At 36.6% G+C, this 27,809-nt stretch overlaps 1 protein-coding gene across 2 annotated transcripts in view; it reads right to left on the reverse strand.

Moving 5' to 3' along the window:
• GRID2 (glutamate ionotropic receptor delta type subunit 2) overlaps nt 1–27,809 on the reverse strand; it is a 1,124,557-nt gene that overhangs the window by 143,984 nt on the left and 952,764 nt on the right. The gene's annotated exons all lie outside the window — the stretch shown is intronic.

Below are 27,809 nucleotides of genomic sequence, written 5' to 3' on the forward strand. Positions count from 1 at the left end.
TGCTAAGATTTACAGTAGTAATAATCATTTGCTTAAAAAGTTTTTTCTTCTTTTCTGCATGTGAATTATAATTTTTATGGAATAATTTGTTTACTCATCAGCTCTTCCCTATTGATTTTGTTGGAGATTGATTCATTCTCAAATTAGGTTTGCATCTAGAACTTATGTCTTTTTATTTTTTAATAAAATAAATTTGTTTATACATCAGAGGTAAGAAAAGTTGGATCATATTTTGCTACATGAAAAGTTAAACTTGTGCCCACTAAAAATGTAGATTTTTTAACTGAAATTTTTAGAAATAATTTCGATTTGTATACAGTTGTAGGAAATAATACGGATACCTTGTACATTTTGCCTAGTTTCCCCAATAGTGACATTTTGCAAAACTATAGAACAATATTCACAACCAGAATATTGCTATTGATGAAATCCACCAATTTTATTCATATCTCCTCAGTTTTACTTGTACACTTGTGTGTGTGTTGGTGTATTAAGTTCTATGCCATTTTATTATCTGTTGTAGATTTTGCTTAAGGAATGACTTGTTTCTTAATGATATTAATAATCTTTATTGCTGTTGTTTTACTTTGAGGGATCTTTTATGAAATAACTCTTTTTAGAGAATATTTATATAAAGTTCTACAATTCAACTAATTCAACAGTTCAACAGTTGCAATGAGATATGTTTATATTCATTAGTATTTCCCCTTATGTATCTTTATCACAAAAGCGATATAATATTTCTCTTTGTAAAATGTGTTTAATATGTTTTCTTAGTCTAATAAAAAAAGTAGAATATTTATTTGACTTACATATTTTTATGGGATGCTAAAATCCAGATCATTAGGTGAGCAATCACAAATTGGTTCAGATATAAATTGAGCAAACAGTGGCATATGTTGGTAATGTGATGTTGTATTTTCCTGAAATTCTGTTTCAGTTTCAGAAACCCTTTTCTACCTCCACCCCCGACCCCCAATCTTTCATGTTCAGCAAAAGCTACCGCATCTCTCTTGCGCAGAGAGACACTGATTTATAAGACCAGTGTTTTCAAGCCAGACAACTGTAGTGTCTACTTCTAATACATACGGAGCCGAATGGCAGGTTAAATAAAGAGAAGATGCTCCAAAAGAGTACACTCATTATTCTTTAGCCTGGGGGTACCATCCACTTATTAAAAAGCAGATTTTGAGCTTTTGTGTGCTGTCGACCTGTTAAGACAATCAAGTCAATGCTACTGTCAATTCTCTTGCCAAATGTCATACTACTTTTGAGTAATATCTAAGTTGACTGCTAGAAAGTTCACTCAGTGCAACCTTAACTTTATTTCGTATCTAAATTCTTTCTTGTCTAAAGAAGACCACTCAACCTGTGGAATAAGCCTTTCAAGTCAAGAGCACTTGAGAAATAGGAAAGGAAAAGGAAATAATGGAAACAAATAAAAAGGACATGCATTAGACAGATTACAGCACAGTGTTCCTTTTGCCCCTTAAAGAATGTCAATCTTGCAAAGTCAAGTCAGGAAAGTTCAGACTTTGACCAATTTTTATGGAACAGTTTCAAATTTATAGATTTTTAAAAAATTCTTTCTCTAGGATTTATCTGGCTTAATAACATTTTCTATCTTTTATATTAATTTCTAAAAGGACAGTAGGGGAGTTGGCCAGGTTTCTACATATTTGTTAACCACTGCAGAATGTTATGTAGGATTTATTTTCTTGGTGGTAGCAGGCCTCAGAAAACTTTCCTCAACGTGAACTTAACATCTTTTTTTCATTGTTTATTTTTTCATTGTTTGCTTACTTCATGGATTTGAAATAAGTGTCATAATGTTAAAATGTAGCATTTTTAAGCCATATTTGTTAATATTGTAAGAAACTTATTATAATAAATAGTAAATTTGGTCAAATTAAATCTTATAAATAAAAATAAATTATATAATCCAACAAAATGAAAAGCTTTTCTTCCTGGCACATTTTCCTTCAAATGTATAAGCTAATCTATGTACCAAGACACTGAACAGATAACAGTAAAAGAAGCCTCCAGAGAGCTTTATGGCCACTTTTCTCTTTAGATATGACTTTGCCTTGTAGGAATGAGGGTTTTTTTTTTTTTTTTTTAACATATCATTGTTATTCTTCATTCAATTTGTAGGGTTTCTCTTAGAACTCAAATACAATTTTTAAGAAATAAAGCTACATGATAAATATTTTCAACACTAGGATTTTGGGGCCAGCTTTATTTTTAGTACAGATCTATATGATATATTCAGAAAAGATAAGCTTGTTTACTTTGTCTTTATGGTTGAATGTTTACTTTCATAAGAGACATTAATCATAACTCATGACTAAAATGAGCAAATGAATTGGTACAATATATTCAATAGAAAGAAACAGGTTTAAGAGAAGGAACCAGTAGTGCATGTCAACAAGATATACACCATTTAGAGAGCTAAGAAACAGCATAGACCCACCTGGGAATATATAAAGGATGTTAGAAATGGAAACTATGCTGTTTTACAAATATCCAATAGACTGCTTAGACAGACGGTGATAGAAAGGAGGCTTTTTCTAACATAGATGTAAAAACTTGCACATATTCACCTAAGTCCAACAATTTTTTTAATGATTCAATATATTTCATCATAAATACCAAGTTTTATTTAAGTAGTCTCTTATGGTTGGACATTTACTTTATTTACATTTTTCACTACTATAAATATAATACCCAACACAATACTGAAAGAGAAGAACAAAGTTGGAAGAATCACATTACCTGACTTGAAGGCTTACTAAAAAGCTACAGCAATCAAGAAAGTGTGCTATTGGCAAAAGAATGGACACACAAATCAATGGAACAGAAGAGAAAGCCCAGATACAGACCCACATAAATATAGTCAACTGATCTTTGACAAAATAGCAAAGGCAATACAATGGGGAAAAGGTAGTCTTTTGAACAAATGGTGCTAAAACAATGGGATATCCACATGAGAAAAAAAAAAAAAAAAAAAAAAAAAAGAAAAGGAATCTAGATACAGACCTTACACCCTTCACAGAAATTAACTTAGAATGGATCACACACAGATATAAATGTAAAATGCAAAACTATAAAACTCCTAGAAGACAACATAGGAGAAAATCTAGATGAAATTGGGTTTGGCCATGACTTTTTAGATATGACACCAAAGGCATGGTGCAAGAAAGAAAGAATTGATAAGCCAGACTTAGTTAAAAACTTCTATTCTCTGAAAGACACTCAAAAGAATGAAAAGACAAGCCACAGACTGAGAGAAAATATTTGCAAAATATATATCTGATAAAGGATTGTTTTCCAAGACTAGGTCATTTCCCCAGGTAAACAGCAGAGTCTGCATTCAAATTTAGGAAGTCTGGCTCAAGATCAAATCCTTAACCACTACAGTGCCTCACTGTATGTGATAGCTAATGTTTTGTTGGATGACTAAATATAAAATTTTAATGAAACAGTATGCTAAAAAGTATATACATCTCAAATATTCAAGGCAGTGCATGCATATAATAAGTATGCAATAAATAATTTATTATTATTCTGTACTGGTAAGAACATTTATAGAATATGATGTTTAATTCTATTTAAGAATTATTTGACATATTAAAATATACCTCTTAAAGGAGTGCCTAAAATGATGAAAGTTCTAGAAATTACATCACTTGATAAAAGGTTTGTAAAGCTTGGGAATATTAGGGTAGTGAAAAGGGTTAATGTAGGCTCCTAATAATCTTCAAATGTCTGAATGCCCCCAAAGGGGAGAACAAAGGCACGTGAATGCAAGTTATAAGGAAGTTTTTTTCACAAATATTGCTTGCTGGTCAGAGGGTTATGGACAGCTTTCTAAAATAGTGATCTCTATAAATATCTAAGCATCATCTGTTTCATATTAGTGGAAGCTCCTTGACATTCTGCTCTAGGAATGTCTACTTTTGTAGTCTTTACCTTAGACCTACCAGATTTTTAACATACTTTGTCATCAGAGGTGTGTTTGTATCTTTCTGTTCTTTATAAAATGTACAAAAATCCTTTTAGATTTAAAAACCTCAGAAAAAGGCAACTAGGCCGGGCGCGGTGGCTCACGCCTGTAATCCTAGCACTCTGGGAGGCCGAGGTGGGCGGATCGTTTGAGCTCAGGAGTTCGAGACCAGCCTGAGCAAGAGCGAGACCCCATCTCTACTAAAAATAGAAAGAAATTATATGGACAGCTAAAAATATATATAGAAAAAATTAGCCGGGCACGGTGGTGCATGCCTGTAGTCCCAGCTACTCGGGAGGCTGAGACAGGAGGATCGCTTGAGCTCAGGAGTTTGAGGTTGCTGTGAGCTAGGCTGACGCCACGGCACTCACTCTAGCCTGGGCAACAGAGTGAGACTCTGTCTCCAAAAAAAAAAAAAAAAAAAAAAAAGAAAAAGGCAACTATAGCAATGGTCCCCAATCTTTTTGGCACCAGGGATTGGTTTCATGAAAGACAATTTTTCCACGGACAGGGGTGGGGAGTGATGGTTTTAGGATGATTCAAGTACATTACGTTTATTGTGCAGTCAAACCTCTCTGCTAATGATAATCTGCATTTGCAGCCGCCCCCAGCGCTAGCATCACTGCTTCAGCTCCACCTCAGATCATCAGGCATTAGATTCTCATAAGGAGCATGCAACATAGATCCCTCACATGCACAGTTTACAGTAGGGTTCGCGCTCCGATGAGAATCCAATGCTGCCACTGATCTGACAGGAGGTGGAGCTCAGGTAGTGAATCTAGTGATGGGAGCAGCTGTAAATACAGACGAAGCTTCAATTGCTAGCCCACTGCTCACCTCCTGCTGTGCGGCGGGGTTGGGGACCACAGAACCAAAGGATAAGTAAAGAAAGGAAACTAACAAGCTAGGCATTTTTCTCATTCTATTCTCAAAACAGTCTGTTATTCTGATTTCATACATAAAGTTCAGGGAAATTGAATTATTTGGTCAGGTCATTTGCAGAGTAAGTAAGAGGCAGAGATGTTGTTTGACCACAGGTTAGTCTGGTTCAAAATCTATGCTCACTCTACCACATTGCGTTATTTTTTTGTTGTTGTTGTTCCAAAAGAAACAACACAATAAAAAATTACTCATCATTTTTACTGAATGCCATTGTAGGTTCAAGATAGAATGGACATATTTTGGTTTCCCAAATTATATTAATTAATTTGTTTGGCAGAAAACTTCCCTCGCCTTTATGAACAAGAACTTCAACAATCCAGTGTAATAAAACACTCCTTTGAATTAATAAAAAATACTACGGAACTTTATGCACATGTTCACCCTCAGTCAAATTTCTTGTCATGGTGTAGGTCTAATCAATGGACACTAGACATTGATTTCAAAAATCTGATAGTTTAAATTTAAATTTCAAACATTTCCCTTATTATTATACTTCAGCGTATGAAGTTTGCCATATGAAATGCAATGAATATACTTCAGCCATGCAACCTCAATAGTGTTTGCAGGTTTGAAAGTATGTTTTAATTGATAATGTCAATAATAACGGTCAATTCTGTTTGTTGATTCTTACAACATGTTCTATATCTGCAAATTCTTGTGCCTTTACCTTTATATGCTTGAAGCTACTGTAATCATTTTATCAAACTGTATTCTCTTCATCATGATTTTTAGTGTAAGTAAATGGAAGCACAACTTTTCTTCTTCCTTTCATGAGTTGTCTATTCTTTTTTTTCCTAATAAAAACATTGTGATATTGGTTTGACATGTTTTGGTGAGATGATAGCTCAATTATTCTCCAAGGTGTCCAAGTGTATTTGATTGAGAGAAAAATATGTTTTTAATATTGCATTGTTTAATCTATTGATTTTGGTTGATCTTTTTATTCAATAAAAGGATATTTTAAAAGTTCATATGAATTTCAAGGGACTTGACATTTTATATTTATAATAACTTATTCCATCTACATAGATTTTGTGAGAAATATATTTTATCCTTTTTACTTCTCTATATCAAGAAATCAAGGTCACAATACAGATCTGGTGCCTTAGTGATGTGATTTACTGTTGAGCACAGTGATTAATAAGCAGCAAATGAAGGCTATGTTTCATACATTAGTACTATTATATCTGTCTAAAGGAATATTAGCAATGAGGTAGAATATATGCCACAAAATGGACATGCTGTGAGTTTAGAAATGGGATTCAATGTATTAACAAAGTTGGATAATTTTGCCTTTAAAAAAATATCATTATGAACAGGACAGTCAATCTTATTGAGAACTGTGGTACATAAAGGTACAGAACTTTTCTGATTATGACTTTGATTATTTTACATACTATTACTGTCTTACATTTATCGAGTGCTGATCTCAAGTAGCTCAAAATAGTACCACATATAATATCTCTCCCATAATGAATATACCCTTGCACAAAGGAACTGCTATATGCGACTCTATCTCATATATAAGAAACGGAAATGTGAAAAATGTAAAAACTTTGTTCAAAGTCAAGAAGGAAATTTACCTTTAGAATTGGAAATCAACTTCACGTGATATGGTTCCCTGTCCAGTGCTATTCAAGTGCCTCCAGTTTTAAAACATTTTCTAATACGTGTTTCTTGTGGGTCAGTTCATTCTTTGGATAAGTCATTCTTTTCTTTAAAAAGTTTCTGCTATGCTAATATTTTTAAGTCTTGAAATTGCCACTGATTTTCAAAATGAAGAAAGCTTTCTCTTTTCTCAAAATCAATTTAGTAGTTTCTGTATTTAGAAATAACACTCCTGTTCAAGTTATTGGGTCCTGATATGGAATTCCAGACATTCTACTATGGCTGCCTAAAAGACAGGCTTTCACACAGGTCAGGAGTGTGGCTCAGAGGTCAGACTGTAGGGGTTTGAATCTCAGATCCACCACTTTCTGGTTGCGGGACTCAGCATGTCCCATGGCTGTTCCAAACCACTTTCATAACTGTGCAACGGAAGTGCTTAATACTTAAGAGTTTTGTGAATGCTGTGAAAGGTAACATGTAGATACCATTTAGCATATGGCCTAAGAGAGCGTAAACACAGAAGAAGGTATGTTATCACTGTATCACATTTACTGAGGCACACCTCCCTAAGAGCATGTTTCAGAGGAATGGTCATTCTATGAATTCTACAACACTTGGCCACTTAGTGAAAGCAAATCATTTAAGAAATCCAGATACATTTTTAAAAATTGGTCAAAATTTATAGGGTTAAATGTAATGCCAGGTTAAAAATACTTTTAAGTATATGATTGGGGAATATTAACACTTTTTAAAAACTTCCATCCTCAAGATCTTAGATGAAAGCAGGTAGAGGCTGATTCCTGCACTCCACCCCAGGAAAAACTTATATGCACAATAATATTCACCCAGGATAGAAATCACCAATCTATCATAGGAATTGTATACCCGTATCCAGGGCCTGGCTCAGAGTGTGACATGGAGAAGGTGCTCAATGAATGTGTTGAGTGGATGGATGGGTGGATGGTATAAAGGAGTGAGTGAATATTCTCTTGGGGGTGCCATTTCATGAATGACACCCTAAGATTGAAATATACCATTTTAGATGTGACGCTGAGCACATTTTAAGAATAAGACAGTCACCCACAAAGGAGTGTCATGAGAGTAGGTGTCTGGGGTCAGATAGCCATGAGTTTAAATAACAAGTCTACCACTTATTTAATCTCTCTGGGCCTAAGTCTTCCTTAATTTTTAAAATGAAGGTAATGTTTAGGACTAAATTTAAAAATATATGTGATGTGGCAGGCACATAGCATATCTGCCAAATAACTGGTAATTATTATCATTATTATCAAAATGAATAATTTATGGTATTTCAGAAGATATTATAAATACAGAACACTTTCCATATTTGGATTTATACTTATTCATTTTAAATGCTAATCCTGTCCTATATTTTTACAAATTATTTCTCAAACAGTTCAAAAGAGTTCCATATATCACTTCTCCCATACATTTCACAATATTTGAAAACAAGTATCATTAGTTTTATTCTACTAATGAGGAAAACAGAAATTCTATTTTCCCAATGGTTACAAAACGAATTTCTGGTAGAGGTGATCTTAGAACTCAGGCAATCTATGTCTAGTTTGGCGTGCTTTCCTCTGAAATGAGTCTAGCATGAAAACATCATGATAGCATTTGGGGTAATATATATAGAGAGAGTGCATAAAAAGAATAAAGAGAGCCTAGATATGCAGAAGTCAGCAGATGAAAGTCCTACTCATAATTGCTGAAGAATGTAAAAGGCATGCTTATACGTCTTGAACTGGTTACGTCTTTGTGATTTGACTCTTATAACAGCATCTGCATAACTTGTCCTCCTGGTAATAAAACACTTTCTGTTTGAAGGTCACTCAAAGGCCACGTCAGTCTAGGTGCTGAGACTTGGATGCTATGTTGTCATAAGTTTCTGGGCTCCCTGAGATCCAGTGACTGCTTCTCTCTCTCTCTCTCTGTCACCGTCTTACTCCCAGTCCAGTTGATATTAGCACAAGCTGAAGTTACTGTCTACTGAGACATTAATACATTCTATTTTATTGTCAACTGGCTGAACTGAATAAACAAACATTTTCAGCAATTTTATTTTCACTCACTCATGCTGACAACCTAGTGTATGCCAATACCTTGGATAATTTTTTTTTTCTTATTTCTTCAGGGCTTTATGTATAATGTGTTAATGCATGGTAATCAGTAAGAAATAATTGAAAAATTCTTCCAATGACTATTTAAGGCTTTTTGCCTCTGTTGGCATTTTAGAAAAATTTATTAAAAAAAAAAACAACCCAACTTTTAAAATGTCTTTGTTAAGCTCTGCAGCAGAGTATTTAGGTTTATTTTCTTCTCTCTTTCCTCTCCCCTTACACCAAAGTTGCAGATATTACTTTGCCCCCAAGTGTCTGAGAGTTGAAAAGCTTATAATCAGTTATATACCATCCATATTCTATTGGAGCTTTAGGAAATGCTGGTAGTGTGTGTTTTATTTCATTAAAATAATATTTCTTCTGCTCCGTTTCCAACAGAGATCCCAGGGATGGGATACAATGAGAATCAGTGACCTGTAATTAGGAGACCACTCGAGTTTTGGCAGATTCCCAATATGAAGCCTTTATATGAATTGTAGGGATGAGTGTGTAACACCTCCAAATTGTTGGCTTTTAACCTGAGTGATGGCTTTGCTGACCTCGAAGCTCCCACAGCCAGGGTCTATACAAGCAGAGAGTCAGGAGGCAAGATGGCTAGAACCACTGCTTCTAGGAAAGCAGAAGATGCTGGGCAGAGATGGATTTAAATTATGCCGGAAGAAGGAGAGTGGTTGAGAAAGGAGGGCAGAGGAAGAAGATCGGGTCTTTCTGCTTCCCTACAGCTTTGAACATGAAGGCAGAGGCTGAGATGCCCTGGGCTTCTCCTGTCTTCCGAACATTCCAGCTGGGCCCTCCTCTTCGCAGGTAGGTGATGCCTCCGACCCTCCCCAGACTTCTTTCAGCACCTTCCTCTGGAGAAAGTGAAGCTAAAAGAAACCACAGCTCCTCCTGTCTTAGTGACTTCATGATCCCAGCCCGTTACCGGTTCCTTTCTTCTCTTTTCACTTCCAGTGGGAAAAGGCAGAAACAACGAAAGTGAACTTTCTTATTCTATGGTATGGCTGCATTGCAAATTTGTGCCTTAAGACTGGCAAGTGAGCCTATTTGTTTTGTCAACACCATCAGAATTGGTGACTGTTTGTTGGAGTTATTGCTAGCTCTGGTAATTTCTTCCACATTTACTCTGTCTGTCAGTAGAATCCAAGAGAAGAATTACTGAAACAAAGAAGAAAAGGCCTTTTTGCTGGGGTAAGTCATCACATTCTGAATACAAGATGGTACAGTATTTCACTCAGGAGATATTTATTGAGCGCCACCAGGCATTTCTGTAGGTGCTAGAAACACAGCGATCAATACCACAGAGAGACAGACACGGTCCCTGTAGATCCCTCATTTCTCACTCTCTGCCCCAGTCTAGGGAGAGGACACAGACAATCTGAAGTCAAAATAAAACTAAGTTAACTTGAGATAGTGGTGAGTGAACCGAAGGAAATTAGAGGGTTAATGTGAGGGGTGGTGACCCAGGTTTTGTGGGCAGAGTGAGGAAACACTGGAGCCTAAACAGCAAGCAGGAATAATATGGACAGTATTCCTCTGGTTCAATTTAGGAAAATGGGCCGGGCGCGGTGGCTCACGCCTGTAATCCTAGCACTCTGGGAGGCCGAGGTGGGCGGATCGTTTGAGCTCAGGAGTTCGAGACCAGCCTGAGCAAGAGCAAGACCCCACCTCTACTAAAAATAGAAAGAAATTATATGGACAGCTAAAAATATATATAGAAAAAATTAGCCGGGCATGGTGGCACATGCCTGTAGTCCCAGCTACTCGGGAGGCTGAGACAGGAGGATCGCTTGAGCCCAGGAGTTTGAGGTTGCTGTGAGCTAGGCTGACGCCACGGCACTCACTCTAGCCCGGGCAACAGAGTGAGACTCTGTCTCAAAAAAAAAAAAAAAAAAAAAAAAGGCAATTTAGGAAAATGTAATATTCCCAGGAAATGCACATGAAATGGTCCTTTGGAATCTCTCATAACCTATTGCACATAAAGTCTTTGCAAAGAGAAGTCAAAATGATGGAAAGTCTCAAATTAAGGGTGATTTTGAGTCACAAACCATTATTTTCTGATTATGCATTACTGGTGTCACAAAATAACTTTTAAAATAATTTTTAAAAGTCAATATTTAAATTTCCTGTCATTCGGTCTTCCTTACCAAGTGTCACATTGTACAGCAACTCCGAAACAGCATTGCATGAAAACTGTCCTTACAGCGGCTTTAGAAAAATGAGAGATAAAGCTTATAAAGCTGTCCAAGCAAGACCAGGTATGAACGGCATGAAAATCTGTAAATGGCTACAAAGTGTTTGAAAAATGTATCAGATATTTTTTTGGCAAGGTTTTTACGATGAAGTGGGACTAAGGACAGAGAGAGAATTCTTACTCTCACACTGGAGTTCTATTTATTTTTTTCTTTCACTGAAAAAATGAGAGCCACAGCTTGCATTTGAAGAGAAAAAACCCCAAGAGTCACTTAACTCTCACTCTCTCCAAGGCAAGCGTAGAACACATTTGTACCCTAAAAGTGTTGGACCTTTACAATTTAAGAGCTATCTTGTGGGGTGTTTTGCTGGGAACCATTATAGTCATGTTGTTAACTTTTATAATTCTACAGCTCTCAAGAAAATTTCTGAACACTTTGAACAAAAAGCACACTGACACTCTGGGATTTACTGTTTGTGTGTACTAAATGCCTTTTGGGGAAATATCTCTGGAACTTCATTGTCTTCCTTATGCCTTTTAAAATCTAATGTACTTCAATTTCACTGAATTAGGCTAAATTTCCTCCATGGTGGCTCTCAATGACATTTCCTCCAGTTAGGTAAACACATCCCTTTTCTCTGCCAAACTGTCATGTTCTTTTTCACTTGGGTGTGGGGAACTTTAAATGATGTTAGGTGTAGCATGTTTATCCTCTCTCAATGTAACTGCAAATTCCAATATGGAATTTTTAGTGACAAAAATGCTAATAAGTTTATGGCATAAGGTTTCACTTTCTTCACCAGTGAAATGTGGAAGTTGATACTTAATGAACCAAAATTTCTACAGTTCAGTGAAAGGCAAAGCTGTAAGTGACTTATAAAAATAGCATTCATAAAAGGAGCGGGAAAGAGAGGGGAGCTGTTGCTGTTTCCTTGGCATCTGCAGGACATGGCTGCCGCTGGCCTTCTGCCTGGACGGACGTGTGTCTTCCATTTTGCAGGTATAGATTATGAAGCCGCCTGTCCCACGCCCTGAGCTTCCGCTCTGAGCCTAAAGCTTCCTTTCCGGAAGGTAAAATGAAGATCTCTTACATCTCTTTTCCATCTCACCAGATTCCTGCTTCTTTGTTCCATTATTAACCCTATTTTGCCAATGGACAAAGCTCAATCCAGTTTTTCTTTATAACCTGAGTGCTCTTTTCTCTCTCTTCTTGTGCCCGGCTGTTTCTCAGATTCCTGGTTCCTTTTATTGCAGAATAGTATTTAGAGACCAGGATATGAGCACATAATTTTAAATAAATAAAAACTTTAAAAATTGAGAATATAAATAATTCTTAAAATTTTTTATGTAACAATAAATAGTTATTTGTACAGTTTTATGTTCCAGAAATGTTTTAGGATAGAAACCCTTTAAGTAACTTAACCTAGAAATTTCTAATTTGTAAAAAATGTATTTAATAACTGCATTATGGAGATAAAAATGAGAATAAAGGAACATATATAATAAAAGGAAGAAATGAATAGATACTGACATGAACCAAAGGTGTAAACAAAGGGGAAAATATTTAGAATTAAAAGATAATTTAATGGGATAGTCTGTATTGTGCTTGGTTAATAGAGGTTAAGGATTAAACTTTTCTAATGAGGACTAAAAAACTAATGCAGAAACAAGATGTAATATTGACAGAAAGCATCAACTCTTCAAACATCTTTTTGCAATTTCCTTTCAACCAAATATAATTTGTAAATGAAATTGTGGTTTGCCTTTTAGCCAATTTAATCTCACAGGAACCCCAGGAGAAAATGAGAGAAACTGATACTCTAGATTTAATTCTGAAAATATTAAAATAAGAAAAGAATTATATTTTCCTCTGTCAATTCACATAGAACTTCATCTGTGCCTTTCTTTGATGGTAATTATCACTTTTCATCATGCATTATTGCCATTTGTTTACATGATTTGTCTTATGTTCTAGGAGGCAAAATTCCTTGAAGGCACAATCTGTGTTTTACTCATCTTAATATCTCTCTCAAAAACCTGCCCAATTCAAGGCACAAAATATGAGCTATGTAAATAATAAATGAAAGTATAAATGAATAAATCAAGAGATTGCTTGCTGAGGTAGAAATGACAAGGGCCTGGAAGACAGAAATGTTGCCATTCATAAGTTTTAATAACTAAGGAAAGATATATTAGCATGAGTCATATAAACACTAGATCTTTCAGAAAAGCAAAATTTTTAATATCAGAAAATAGGTAAGCACAATCTCATGGTCAGAGATGTAACCAAAAACATGGAAATTTATGAGGATTCAGATTTTTCAAAATCTTTAGTGCTATATATAAAGGGGAAATCACAAAGAAGTTTGATTAAAGAAAAAATAGAGACATCAAAAATTACCAACGTGAAGTATGACACCAAAGCACAGTGTCAAAAGAGAAAAAAACGATATATTGGACAACAAAATGAAAACCTTCTATGCTTCAAAAGATACTATCAATAAAGTGAAAAAAACCCTACAGAATGGGAAAAATATTTGCAAATCATATATCCAATAAAGGATTGGCACCCAGAATATACAAAGAACGCTTAGAATTCAACAATTAAAAAAGATCATCCAATGTAAAAATGGGCAAAGAATTTCTCCAAAGAAGATATACAAATGGCCAACAAGCAAATAAGATGTTAAATATTATCACTTGTTATGGAAATGCAAATCACAACCACAATGAGATACCATTTCACATCCACGAGGATGGCTAAAATAACAAAGGCAAGACAATAACAACTGTTGGCTAGGATTTGAAGAAATTAGAGCCCTGCTACAATGCTGGTGGGATTGTCAAATGATGCAGCTGCTTTGGAAAACAGTTTGGCAGTTCTTCAAAATGTTAAACCTACAGTAACTGTGTAACCCAGTGATTCTATTCCTGAGCATATGCCCAAGAAAATTGAAAACATATGTCTTCACAAAAACTTATACATAAATGTTTATAGGAGCATTATTCATAGTAGTCAAAAAGTGGAAACAACCCAAATGTCTCTCAACTGATAATGAGATAAACAAAATGTTTATTCCATGTAGTAGAATATTACACAGCAATAAAAAGGAATGAAGTACTGAGCTATGCTACGATACGGATGAACCTTGAAAACATTATGCTAGGTGAAAGATGCCATCACAAATGGCCAATATTGTGCGATGTCGCACTTATAGAAAATGTCCAAAATAGGCAAATCTTTAAAGAATGAGGTAGACTAGTAGTTACCAGTAGTTACTAGCAGTTGAGGGTGAAGGAGGAGGGGCCAGGGGAAAGGGTGGAATGATGGCTAATGGGTTTGTTTTTGGGGTGATAAAAATGTTCTAAAATTAAGTAATGATGATGAATTGCATATTTTAAAGGATTAATGTTATGGTAACTGATTTATATAAAGTTTTTATAAAAAATTACCAGTGTGTATCATAGGTATCCATCCAAGAGAAATAAAAAAAATATTTCCACAAAGAGCCCCGTATGAGAATGTTTGCAAGTTTTATTCACAATATCCCCAAGCTGGAAATACCCCAGGTGTCCGCAAACAGGAGAATGAATGGTATATTCACGCAGTGGCATGCTACTCGGTAATAAAAAGACATTAACTATGGACAGACAAAAGCACGACGGAATCTCAAAAATATCATGCCAAGTGCTATCATGGAATAATACGTGAAGTTCTAGAACAAGCAAAACTAATTTAGGGTAATGTAAATGAGGTCAGTGTTGTTCCCTGGCACAGTCAGGGATTGATCTTTGGGGACCCAGGGACAGTCCCAGGCCAGATCCCATACCCTCAGGACTCGACTCGATCATGTTGCTCCATAAATCCTAAACAAAAGGGACGACTAACAAAACAAACATCCAACAAAACTGTGAGGTACCCAACGTTTCTCATTGACAATGGTGTCCACAACCCCATTTTCACTGACAATAACACATGTCTTTCAGAATTTATTCCTGAATCCTTTGTCCTGTCTTTCTTCATTGAGACTTCTTGTTGCCCACAATCAGCTGGGGCTTGTTGCTGGGCTGACTTTATGCTGAAATTGTATCTCATTGCCTCAGAGACTTTGTCTCAGATGCCTGGGAATAAACCTAGTAAATTAATCCTACTGTATTCTTGAGGTACAGAACCTGTCAGACACAGTTCTCAGTTGACACATTAAAGCTAAATATATTTTTTGAGATATTCATTTACTTACAAAAAAAAATTAGTCAACGAAAGATAGGTTAAAAAGAAAAACAAAATCAGTAGCAATGACAATTTTACCTAAAATTAACCTTCTCTAGCAAATGTCCCAAGTAATGATTTTTTTAAGTCTTATAACTATTTTTGCTAAAGAAATGAATATGTATTATAAAAGCCACTTTCTCAAAACTATATTTTTTGAACTCTAAAATTTAAGAATTGATAATATGATATACTTGACTATTTTGTCCAAATAATTTCTTTTTTTTTTTTAATAGAAAAGGAAATCATAGAAGCTATTTGCTTTTTACCGATTGACTTTTGTTTGATAAAAGTCTGGATCTTGTGTTTTGGCCAAACTCATTTTCAACAAATTCTTACTAAGAATCTTTTATCTTTTAGGCACTGTTATAAGTGCTTGGGATATATCAGTGAGTGAAAAAGGCAAAAATTCCTGCCCTCATGGACCTTACATTCTAGTGCAGGAAAACAGTTAATAAAGAAAATAGTAAATGATATATTAGAAAGTGATATATGCTATGGGAAAAGAGTAAAAGCAGAGAAGGAATATATGAAATGCTAATGTAGGAGGGGTATTGCCTTTAAAAATAGGGTAGTTAGGAAACGTCTGGTCTCAGTGAGAAGATGACAAGGAGCTAAGACTCAGATGGTGAGGGAGCAAATCATGAAGCTACCTAGGAGAAGGACAGACAGGAGGAAGAAAAATAGCCGGTGGAAAGGTCTTGAAAAAGGAGTGCTTGGCATGTTCAAAAAATAGCAAAGAAACCAAATAAGCAAAGTCAGAAAGGTAATGAGTGGGCAGGCGCAGATCACGTTTGACCTTGCAGACCACTGTAAGGATTTTGGCTTTTGCCCTGAATGGGGGAGGAAGCCACTGGATGATTTTCAGCAGAAAAACAACAGGTTCATTTATATTGCTGTATTGAAAATAGACTATGGCAAAGTAGAATCAGGAAGACCAGGTAGAAGGCTGCTAGAATGATCCAGGAAAGAGGCAACAGTGGCTTGGACCAGGGAAGTAGTGGTGGAGATGGTGATAATTTGTATGTGTTTTTAAATAAAGAACCTATAGGGTTTGCTGATGGACTGGACGTGAAGCATAAGAGAAAGAAGAGTCAAGCATGATTTCAAGGCTATGGGAATAAGAAAAATGGATTTGCTGCCAACCGAGAAAGAGAAAATAAAAGGTGGAGCAAGTGTTGTGTTTTGGATATACTGTCTGAAACAGCTGGATGATGAACGGAGAATATCATGTGGGTTGATACTGTTGGCCAGTTGGATCATTCAGTGGCTTTCACAGCACAGTCAACTTAAAAAATGCACTCGTTGGTAGACAAACACACAAAAAAACCCAAAAAGCAATTCTATGACTCTGAACAAGAAACCTGATTTTCAAACAGTGTGTTACCAAATAGTATGCAAAATATTGTGGACAGTTGTTAGGCATGGAAAAATGAGATTTGGGTCACATATTATCATGTATAGTACTGTGGAACAATTTCCAAAAACTAGCTAGATTGACAAACTAAATTAAATCACCTAAAGCAGAAAAGGAATTTGTTTAAATCTTCATATAATTATTATATCCAAAGCCCCAAATGAAGAAATGGCAATTAAGACTATCTCTGTTGCTGGAATTGCATAAATGTGCGCATCCTTCATGTTAACATGATGAGGGAGAATATTGATATTTTGAGTTAAAAAGTTGATAAAAGCTCCTTGCACTTGACAACTCGAGTGCAGTATTTCACTTGACTGTAATTCACAACTTTCCTGCAGGCTAAATATTTTATACACAGAGTTAAATATGCAAAGTATTAAATTCAATATATTTCTGACAGTATAATTTGAGGAAGAGATTTTCTATCACATTTACATACCACTGAGCGGATGGGGTATTCAAGCTTAAGGTAATAGCTGAGAATCAGCAAACAAAGGAATATTGGCCTTGTTGTTGGGGAAGGGAAAAGCAATAATTTGTGAGTATCCACTCTTCCCTGTCAGTCTTCTATGTTCTTTAAAAATAAATTTTGCATTTTCACACTACAGAGCCCTTAATGTTTAAAGGTAAAAAACCCCGGAAACTCAGGGGATTAAAATATGTATATGCATTGAATTAGTCCAAGTTTGTTCATCCTAAATTCTTTTATTTTTGCCATATTTTAGCTTATATGTTTCCCCCTGTTAAGGTGAGTTACAAATTATGTGTACATTTGGGGAAATTCACCTGGCATTTTCTCAGGCCTGTGACTGGGCCTTATGAATAGTTAGTGGGAATCTCAGATTATAGCTCTATTTTATTTTCCTTGAAAGCCCAAACAACATAAGTTTTAGTCAAATATATTATCTTGGACTGTTGAAGAAATATTTAAGAAAGTATAGGCTGGAAATTGTTGGAGATTAACAGGTAAATTCTCCTAAAATGTGGCACAAAATTTATAACTGGTTCTCATAAGGAGAAAATAAGTATAAATATGGAAAAAATAAAAAGAATTCAGAATCAACCTTCCTGGGCTAATACAATGAACATACTGATACAGTGCAATATGCAGGAATAAAATATTAATCTGGTGACAGTCTCCATCTGTACATAAGCATGTGTCATTGATTTACATCAATGTTGGCAGAATCTTTCATCATATTTGTTTTTGGTTTTCTATTATCAATGTAATATAATATTTTAAACTTAAAGATTAAGAGTATTCAATAAAGGCTCTTAGTCTATGTGCCTTCATGCATTTTATTTTCCCTATTTTCCTTTCTTGTTTCTTTCCGATGTTGTTTTCTGCCTCCTTCTCATGGCCTAGTCTAGGGTAAGGGAAGTAAAGCATGCACATTGTGAGCAAAATTGAAGGATGTATCAAACTCAGTAACCAAGATAAATAATATTTTAATGCAATATTTTTAGAAAAAATAAAAATGCAACAATCCATGATAAAATAGCAAAGTTCTAAATAAAGACTGAATTTGCCAGCACCACGTGGAGCCATATTGGTGCCTAGGGCAAAAGGGAAGATCAACCATGCTGATCCTATCTCTATGGTGATTACGGAGGTTTTATGGTGCCTCCCCACCCAAATTATGCAGCTGAGGTGAGTGCTGAACTTGCTTGACTCTAGCCTTGGCCCTGCTCTGTCTCCCCTGCCTTGTTCTCCAACTTCCTAGATAAAAAGTAGAAAACGAGTACATACAGCTGATGATTCCGCCAGACTTAATACATATATTTCCATATGTTAATCTTCCCTAATCAATGTTATAGGTCTCAGTTACATAAACACATGAGACTGAGATCATTTAAACTAAGTTGAAAAAGTATTGAGATCTATTTTACTTATAAATTATTTTACTGAGAGTCTATAAAGATAGTGAATAAGTTGTACCATTCAGAGTATAAGAAAAATACATAAATACCCAGTGTCTTTAAGAGGAACACTCTGTAAGAACTCAGGCTTAGAAATTTGGGGGTCTGAATTCACGAATAATCTTATGTTGATGTCTATTAAAGAAGATTTTTATCATTCAAGTTGGAAAGAAAGACTAAGTAAGAATCAAGCTTGAAACTGTACAGGTACAGGGATAAACGGATGAATCAGGTATGGATCCTCACCCAAAGTTGTGTACAATCTAGATGGATAACAACAAGCACAAACAATTATAACATTAAAAAGAAACCATATATGTGTTGGATAAATTATCAAAGAGTTTAATGGAGGAAGAAAATATTTTAGGGAAAAATCTGGAAAGACTTCATAGTAACAGTGGAGATAGCCTTTGAAAATGAAGAGCCAATGAACCAAAAAAGGCGGCAGTGGGAGCAGTGGGCTCCTGATGAGGGGAGAGAAATGAGCAACACCTGATATGTAAGAATATTGCGGAACATAAGAGAAAGCCAGTAACTTGGTTTCATAGTCATAGAAGCATGTGAAAGGGAAAAGAAGACACCAAATTAATGCCTCGCACAGAATTGGTGTTAGTGAACACCCATATTTTGAATGAAAATAATGAATGAATAAATGAAGACTGAAAGAAAGGACAATGCCAAATTGTAGAAACCTTTGAATGCGAGGATAAACAATTTGCACTTGAGATAAAATGGAACATTTAAAGGCTTTTGAGCAAAGATGGATCACTTTTAGTACCATGCTATGGGGAAGATTAATTTGCAGGAGGGGACCAATTAGTTATTTCTATCGTCTAGGAGGGTAGTAATAATGACACGAACTACTAAATTGGAAGTAGACACAGAAAGGAGGCAATAAATGGGAGCGGTGCTGCAGAGGCAGGATTGATAGCTGAAGCAATTAATTGGTTCTGGTAAGAAAGATGAAGGCAATGAAAATGACTCCTCAATTTCCAGCCTGGATGATAGGGAGGGCTTTAGTGCTTTTAACAGAAATAAAAAACACAGAAAGATAAGCATCAACGTGCAAGAAAGGTGATTAGCTCAGAGTTAGACATCCAGCTGGCAGGGACACTGGCAGGCCATCCAGGTGGACACGTGCAGCAAGCAGATAAGTGTGGTTTTGTTCCTAAAAAGCAAAAGCTGTCAAAGGGGGGAAGCTACCTTTGCCACTTGATGTGCCCCTCACTTAACCTCTATTTTTTGATCAATTGAAGGTAGGGAGCAAAGATAGGGAAGGTTGTGTTCCTCAGTGCTGAAACACTCAAGAAAATTGTACATATACATACATATGTACACCTGTTAGTATTGATTAGGATGATAAAAGATTTTAGATTACTTAGATGTACTCGCAGCTGTGGACTCCTAAAGTCTCTCGTTGGAAGGCAATAGAGGAAAGTGAGTGGCTTGCTTGGACTACAGTATAGCCTAGGCCACTGGCTCTCAAACTTTAGATGCATCAGAATCACTTGGAGACCTTGTTAATATACAAATTTCTGGCTCCACCCCAAGAGTCTCTGATGCGCTAGTTCTGGGGTAGGGAATAAGACTTTACAGTCCTCACAGGGATATTATTCAGCCTTAAATGGAAGAACATTCCAACACATGCTACAACATGGACGAACGTTATGCTAAGTGAAATAAGCCAGTCTTGAATGGACAAATACTGTGTGATTCCACTTACATGAGGTACCTAAAATAGTCAAAATCATAGAGACAGTAAGTAGAATGATGGTTACCAGGGGTTTGGTGGGGGGATGGGGAATTATTGTTCACTGGGTACAGGATTTTAGTTTTGCAAGATGAAAAGAGTTCTGCAGATGGATAGCGGTGATGGTTGTACAACAGTGTGAACGTACTTAATGCCACTAAACTGTTACACTTGAAAATGGTTAAGATGGTAAATTCTATGTTATATGTATTTTAGCACAATTTTAAAAAACAAAATAAATAAAATTAAGAATTTCAATAAAAATTTTTATGTTGAATGTTAAATATGGAAACTATTAATGTGATGTGCTCAGATTATATTACAAACCAATTCCTTATGACATAAAAAGAGAAGCTCTATCTTCAATTATGGAGTTTTTTAAAATCTGTTTTGCCCTTTTGGATTCCAGTATTTAATGATATGTGTAATAGGAGAAATAAAGAGAAAAGGGAAGAGGCTGGTTACTTTCTACTGAACGGTTTTATATTTTAATATATTTGTTGTCCCAAAACACTGTCAAGTCATTCAAATTTTATTTATTTTATTATCTCCTAGGCTGAGCTGGCGCCACACAGCAGAGCCCTAAAGGATTTTGCAAGACGTATTGATTTAAAATAAGGAAAATAGGCCGGGCGCGGTGGCTCACGCCTGTAATCCTAGCACTCTGGGAGGCCGAGGTGGGCGGATCGTTTGAGCTCAGGAGTTCGAGACCAGCCTGAGCAAGAGCGAGACCCCACCTCTACTAAAAATAGAAAGAAATTATATGGACAGCTAAAAATATATATAGAAAAAATTAGCCGGGCATGGTGGTGCCTGCCTGTAGTCCCAGCTACTCGGGAGGCTGAGACAGGAGGATCGCTTGAGCTCAGGAGTTTGAGGTTGCTGTGAGCTAGGCTGACGCCACGGCACTCACTCTAGCCTGGGCAACAGAGTGAGACTCTGTCTCAAAAAAATAAAATAAAATAAAATAAAATAAAATAAAATAAGGAAAATAATAGTTATGGATATTTAACAAGAAAGGAGGAATTTGTAATCAGAAGCTTTAGTGCCTAAGACGACAATTAATCTGAGAAATACAAAAGCAGAAGGATACTCCAGTAATCGTGGCATTTATGTTTAGTTAGAGAGTTGAAATTAGCAGTTGCGAAGAGGAAAATTACAGAACACCAAGCACATAAATCATAGAGGAGAGGGAACGGAGGGCCCTTTTGGGGATATGAAAGGACAGACAGGGGCTGGGACCCACAGGATGCAAACAAAGCCTACATGGGTTCCTAATTCCGCACTGAGGGAAGGAAAGACTAAAAATTCAAAGTATGTGTTAATGGTCTATAGCTTAATGTAATGGAAAAAAATACACAGACACGAAGTCCAACATCTTGCTTAGAAAATGTCCATAGAAAAATGTGTGTATCATCTACTAGGGAACTGAATTTTACAAAATTCTTGGTCTATAATAATAGTCTAAGGGATAAAAAAGAATAGCAAACAGTGAAGAACTTCAAGACATATTTACAAAACCATTTAGCTTTTCCCATTTTTCACAAAGTAAATGCTACCCTTTGAAAGTGCTGGCTGGCAAAAGAAATGTTGTCTTATGACGTATACACTCGGGCATGCGGATTTCTATCAGGACCTGGCCAAATGGCGCTTGCTCGCCAGGACATCTGCTTAACTGAGTGTGGACGTGCAGGTGGGCATTGGGCTGGAAGGGAGCAGCCCGAAGGGGTAAGGGTGGATTAACCAAAAAGACAAGGGGCTGCTGTCAGTGTGTTTTTAAAAATGGTATTAACATTTATATAACACAACTCAATAGCAAAGGGGCAAAGTAAATAATTTGGCAATCTAGAGATGATGTGCAAAAGCCTATACAGATTTGAAAAAATATTCAACCTTATTAACAATCAGAAAAATGAAGATAAAAATCAGATGCTTTTCGTTCATCATTTTGACTAAAATGAAAAAATAAAAGAGCAATACCATGTAATTCTGGCAACTTCTGACAAGAAAGTGGGAAAGCAGGCATGCTATTCATTTATTGACAGAAGCAGAAATTGGTACATTTTTAGACACTGCTTTGAGAATAGTTATTAAATTTGTAAATGCATGTACTCTTTAACCCAGAATCCCATTTTTAGGACTATATTGAGAAGAAAAATAACATAAATATATAAAAATTTATGTTAATTATAGCTGTTTTAAGGAGAAAATATATGAAACATTCAACATGTTCATCAAAGGCAATGATTTGATAAATTATAGCAGTTCATGGGCTATTTTGAAGGTACAGGTATTAAAATAATGTACAGATTTTTATGCTAACCTGAAAGATGTTTTTGACATAGAAATTGAAAAAGATAAAGGTATGGAAACATTTTATTTAAAAGAAAAGTCAAAATGGAAATAAAAAAATGGAATGCATATGCCCATTTGCATATGTGCACCTATGTAAATCCAGAAGAAAGTCGTAACGATGCAGACCCTGCTATTAATGGAGGTTAAGCCTGAGGATAAAATTGGATGGGTAGAGTGAACTGGTTTTTAAATTACGGTAGGATTATAATTTTTAATTTTTTATATTTTCCCGACAGACATTTTAAAAAATGTATATACTTTTTCCAATTTGGGAAGTAACTTTGAGTAAGCACTAAGCCAAGGTAATGCACCATCTGCTATATTTATTGGATAAAGAAGTTTGTGAATATAATGGAACTGCCAGGAAACAAAGATGAACCTATTTATTCTTTTTCGCCCTGGGAAACTGGAAAGTTGGAATTCCCTTGGAGAATTTTTTCACTTGAGTGAGAGGATGTGTGTGAAACTAGGACCAACAGCAGAGGCTTACTGTGAGGGTCTCTGTTAGCGACTCCCAAAAGGCTCCTCCGTGGTTTCTTTCAGTTCTCTCATGTGGTTATTAAGCAGTTTGAAATTAGTGTCCAAAGACTCACTGAATATTTGTTCTGGAAAAAAAATCTTAGAATTCATCAATTCCATTTCCATGATTTTAAAGATATGGAAGAAAACTGAAGTGGCTTTGCTGAAGTATGCTTTGCAATTCAGAAATTTATTTTCAAATACTGTTAGTTATTCTTTTTACATCTTTTTGCCTATTTAGTTAGAATTAATTATGTGATTAATGTCCAACTTAGTAAGTTGAGATGATACATGGCCCAGCAGGTGTCTTTGTTCCACAGGCAAGACTGCCCCTTCCTCCCCATCACTCCATTGTGGCGCCTCCTACTCTAACTGCAACTGGCGTCTGTTAGTTGCACGCACTGTGTTCCGCTCACCTCCATGCCTTTGTTCAGGTCTTTCCTTCCTGGCTCATTTACTGCTATTTCTGGTTTACTTAATTAAATCCTCCCAAGTTTAACATTACTTCTTTTAGGAAGCCTTCTCTGATCTGAACTAACCTCATTCTCCAGGCTGTGCTAGGTTTCCTTTGTCTGTTTCCTCACAACATTTTGTATAACCCTCTACAGGTAGCTACTGTTCTGCATTTTACTTAGCAGCCCCTGCATAAATGTTTGTTGATTATTAAAGGAAAGAGTGAATGAATAGATGAACTATTAGAAGTGAACGTAATTAATTAAAAGAAGAACTGGAGCAGATCTGCCTTTCATCGTGAATTAAATCACTATTTAAAGAAGCAATTTTAAAACTACACGCTCCGCCAATGGCAGGTTGATAGTGTCATCTTTATATACATAAGGCAGCACTTCATTATTTTCATCAGCACCCACTGTAATTTATAGAATTAGTGTATACATATTTTTTCTGGGCATCTACAAAAAATATTTATTCATAGTATGCTTTGAATGCTATAAAACCTGATATATTCTAACTCAGGTAAAAATGCTTCCGACAACCTAAGAAGTTTATGATGCTAGGTTTCTCCCTTCCTCTTTGAGAACATATACAATCAAGGCTGAGTTTGATTTCAAACATCCGAGAGTATTATTATAAACAAAAATAAGTTTTAAAAAATAATAATTAAAAACGCCCAAGCCTACCATTAAAAATGCATTAGTAGGGCCACTGATAATGAGCCCTGTGTCTTTTTCATTCTCCCACTGGTGTCTCTTCCTTCCTGGTGTGATAACAGACACAGACCTAAAAACTCTGATTTCTGGAGAGCAGAGACTATGCCAGCGGGATCTGAGCTCCCAGATGCAGGGCGAAGTGCTAAAGTGAATCATATGCTGTTTGTCGGAATCATCTGGCAAAAGGGCAAACGTAGTAAACACACTCCTACCTCCAAGCCCGGTGATATGACAGCGGAGGGTTGGCATTTTCATAGGCCCAGAGCTGCTGAGTATTTTGAATTGTTTTTCCTCAAGCAGAAAATAAATAAAGTTTACTTATTTATTTCTGTAATAAGGGCCTCACCCAGATTTTAAGGTCTTGTACCACTGTATCTAGACAGTGTATTACCACGTCGCTCACTGAAGCTCAGGTTAGCTCTCACCCTCCTTCTGCTGCTGGCTCATGAATTGTCATTTACTTTGTCTTTTTTACTCAATGCCAAATGATACTGTACTGCTCTAAGAGGAAGGGAAATGGAACAACCAGAAAAGAGGCTATGGCCAGTGTGGTTCATGGTTTTGATATGCGTAAAACCAGGACTAACTATATGTAAAACCGAGTAACAGCTGACATCTGTTTTCTACATACAACCTTTTTTCCTTTATGCACCTTGGTGTGTACTTACCTCACGTGTCAGCTGCTACCTTTCCCAGCCTCACTCAGCTGTGTGAAGCCATGTCCTCGAGTCTGGCAGCTGCTGGGGAGACTGCAGTTTGCCAGACCTCCACCCTGCCGTTGTCAGCGATGAAGGGAAGCCCCAAACCTCAGCATTCTCCTGGCAGCATGCTCACCCCTCCTGCCACTCCACTCTCATCTCCTTACCAACACAAATTGCCTAGAAAGCCAAGCTCATATTGGCCCTCGATCCTGAATGCCTGCCCTCGTGGAAAATCCAAGATCACTTCTCATATCTCATTGATAGGAATCTGCACATTCCTTGATTTTGATCAGTTTTCCCATTCACCTGCAACTCTCCAGATTCTTCCGCTCTGCTCTATGAAACGCCATTATCAGCATGATCTACATTATGCAAGGGTATCATTTATCAATTTGTTGTTAAAATGGTAGTACTTTTGAGGGTGAAAGAGGATGCAATTAATAACAACACTGGGATAACTGGCTATTCTTCTCTGTTACAGCCATGGGGCAAGACTGGGGTAGGTGTCCCCCTTGCCCCTTGAACCACTTCTAGACCCTTGTCACTGAAGTCCTCCAGCTTGGAAGCTCATGTAGTCAGACTGTACTTCCTGCTACTCCGTCTCACTGCTGTCATCTACCGACTAACACAGCGCAAAGATTTTATCACTTTGCTGACACCCTGTCAAAAACTAGTTCTGTGATTTGATTATTCACATAGACATCGCTTTCCAATACTTGGTTTCTCAGTCTACAAACTACCTTTTCTCCAAAGATCTTGTCTTTTACCTCAGCCACCGACCCCCACGTCACACCATTTTCAATAACTGTGCTCTGTTTGTCATCGCAGTTCCACGTGTCATCTCAGCACCAGCTTCATATTACTTCCACTTCTATCCTTCTGGTTCACTGACTCCAACAATTCCTCAGTCCCATCCAGACCTACAATACATGGTTCATGCCACCCCTGCAGTATCCTCAATTCCCCTTGTGTCATCACTGTCCTCTTAAATAGCTCAGATTCCACAATTCATAATAATAATCACTTCTTTGCCTTTACTCTCAGTTCCCTTGTCCCTATTGTATCCTGTCATCCTTATCTGGCAAACACCAATTCTGGTGAAATCTACTGTCTATGGACTTTGGGTTTTTACTCCAGCATCTGAAGATGAATAGAGAAAAACTCAGAATCATGCTGGCTGGTCCCATCTTATAGTCATGAACATCTATTACCAAAGGGCTCCTAGTCTTGTCTGGGAAGCCCATTACATCTCACCAGTCTACTGTCTCTTCCATTTTCCAGAACAATCATTCCTACTTTCTCTCTCTTCAAAGTCCCAGACTCCCTGTCCCGCTCCTTATGCTTTGGTGATGACCTTGGTTCCTGTTTCTTTGAGTAAATACAAGCAGTCAAAGATGAACTTCCTCGTGCTGCCACTACCACACCTTCCAACCATGTGCATGTATGCTCACATGCTCAACCTTCTCTCCTCTTGGTAGGGATGGATTGTGTTCCCAAGTCCAAACCCTCCACTTGTGCACTGGATTCTGTGACTTATCTCCTAATCAACAACAGTTCTCCCATCTCTCTCCTGCATCATGGATTTCCCCCTGTTTATTGTATCATCCCATAAATATGCAGATACTGTATAGATCTTTTGTCATACAAAATTTCCCCAAACCTGACATCCCACTCCAGAAAACCCTCCATTACTCAGCATTTTCTTTCAGCACAATTCCTTTAAAAAAGAACTTACTCCTTTGCTGATAACTAGAATCTATAAAGAACTCAGGCAAATCAGCAAGAAAAAAATCAAACAACCCCATTAAAAAGTGGGCAGAGGACATGAACAGAAACTTTTAAGAAGAAGATAGACTAATGGCCAACAAACATATGAAAAAATACTCAATATCTCTAATCATCAGGGAAATGCAAATGAAATCACAATGAGATTATCACTTAACTCCAATGAGAATGGCTTTTATCAAAAAGTCCCAAAAAGTCCCAAAAGTTGGCGTGGATGCAGAGAGATAGGAACACTCATACATTGCTGCAGGACAACTGCAAACTAGTACAACCTCTATGAAAAGCGGTACGGAGAAGCCTCAGAGAACTAAAAGCAGAACTACCATTTGATCTAGAAATCCCACTACTGGGTATTTAACCAAAGCAAAAAAAGCCATTCTATAAAAAAAACACCTGCACTCAAATGTTTATAGTAGCACAAATCACAATTGCAAAGAAGTGGAAACAACCCAAGTGCCCATCAGTTCATGAGTGGATTAATAAAATGTGGTATATGTATACCATGGAGTACTACTCAACCATAAAAGATGGTGAACTAACATCTCTTGTATTAACTTGGATGGAGCTAGAGCCCATTCTTCTATGTGAAGAATCAAAAGAATGGAAAAACAAATACCACATGTACTCACCATTAAATTGGTCCTAACTGATCAACACTTATGTGCACATATGGAAATAACATTCACTGGGGATCGAGCAGGTGGGAGTGGGGAGGAGGGGATGGGTAAATTGACACCTAATGGGTGCGGTGCGCTATATCTGGGGGATGAGCATGCTTATAGCTTTGACTTGGGCAGCGCCAAGGCAATTTATGTGACCAAAGCATTTGTATCCCCATAATATTCTGAAATTAAAAAAAAAGAGCTTACTCCTTTTAAAAGAACTATGCTCTCTGCTACTCACTCTTGCTGCAATCATCTACTGACTCTGCATCCCTCCTCCAACAATGCTGGAAGAGTTTATCACTTGGCTGGCTATCACTGTGTCACATACTAGTTCTGGCTTTATTTTTGCTGATTTGATTATTCACAT

Source organism: Eulemur rufifrons, chromosome 13, assembly GCF_041146395.1.
Source record: "Eulemur rufifrons isolate Redbay chromosome 13, OSU_ERuf_1, whole genome shotgun sequence".
Classification (NCBI taxonomy): Eukaryota; Metazoa; Chordata; class Mammalia; order Primates; family Lemuridae; genus Eulemur; species Eulemur rufifrons.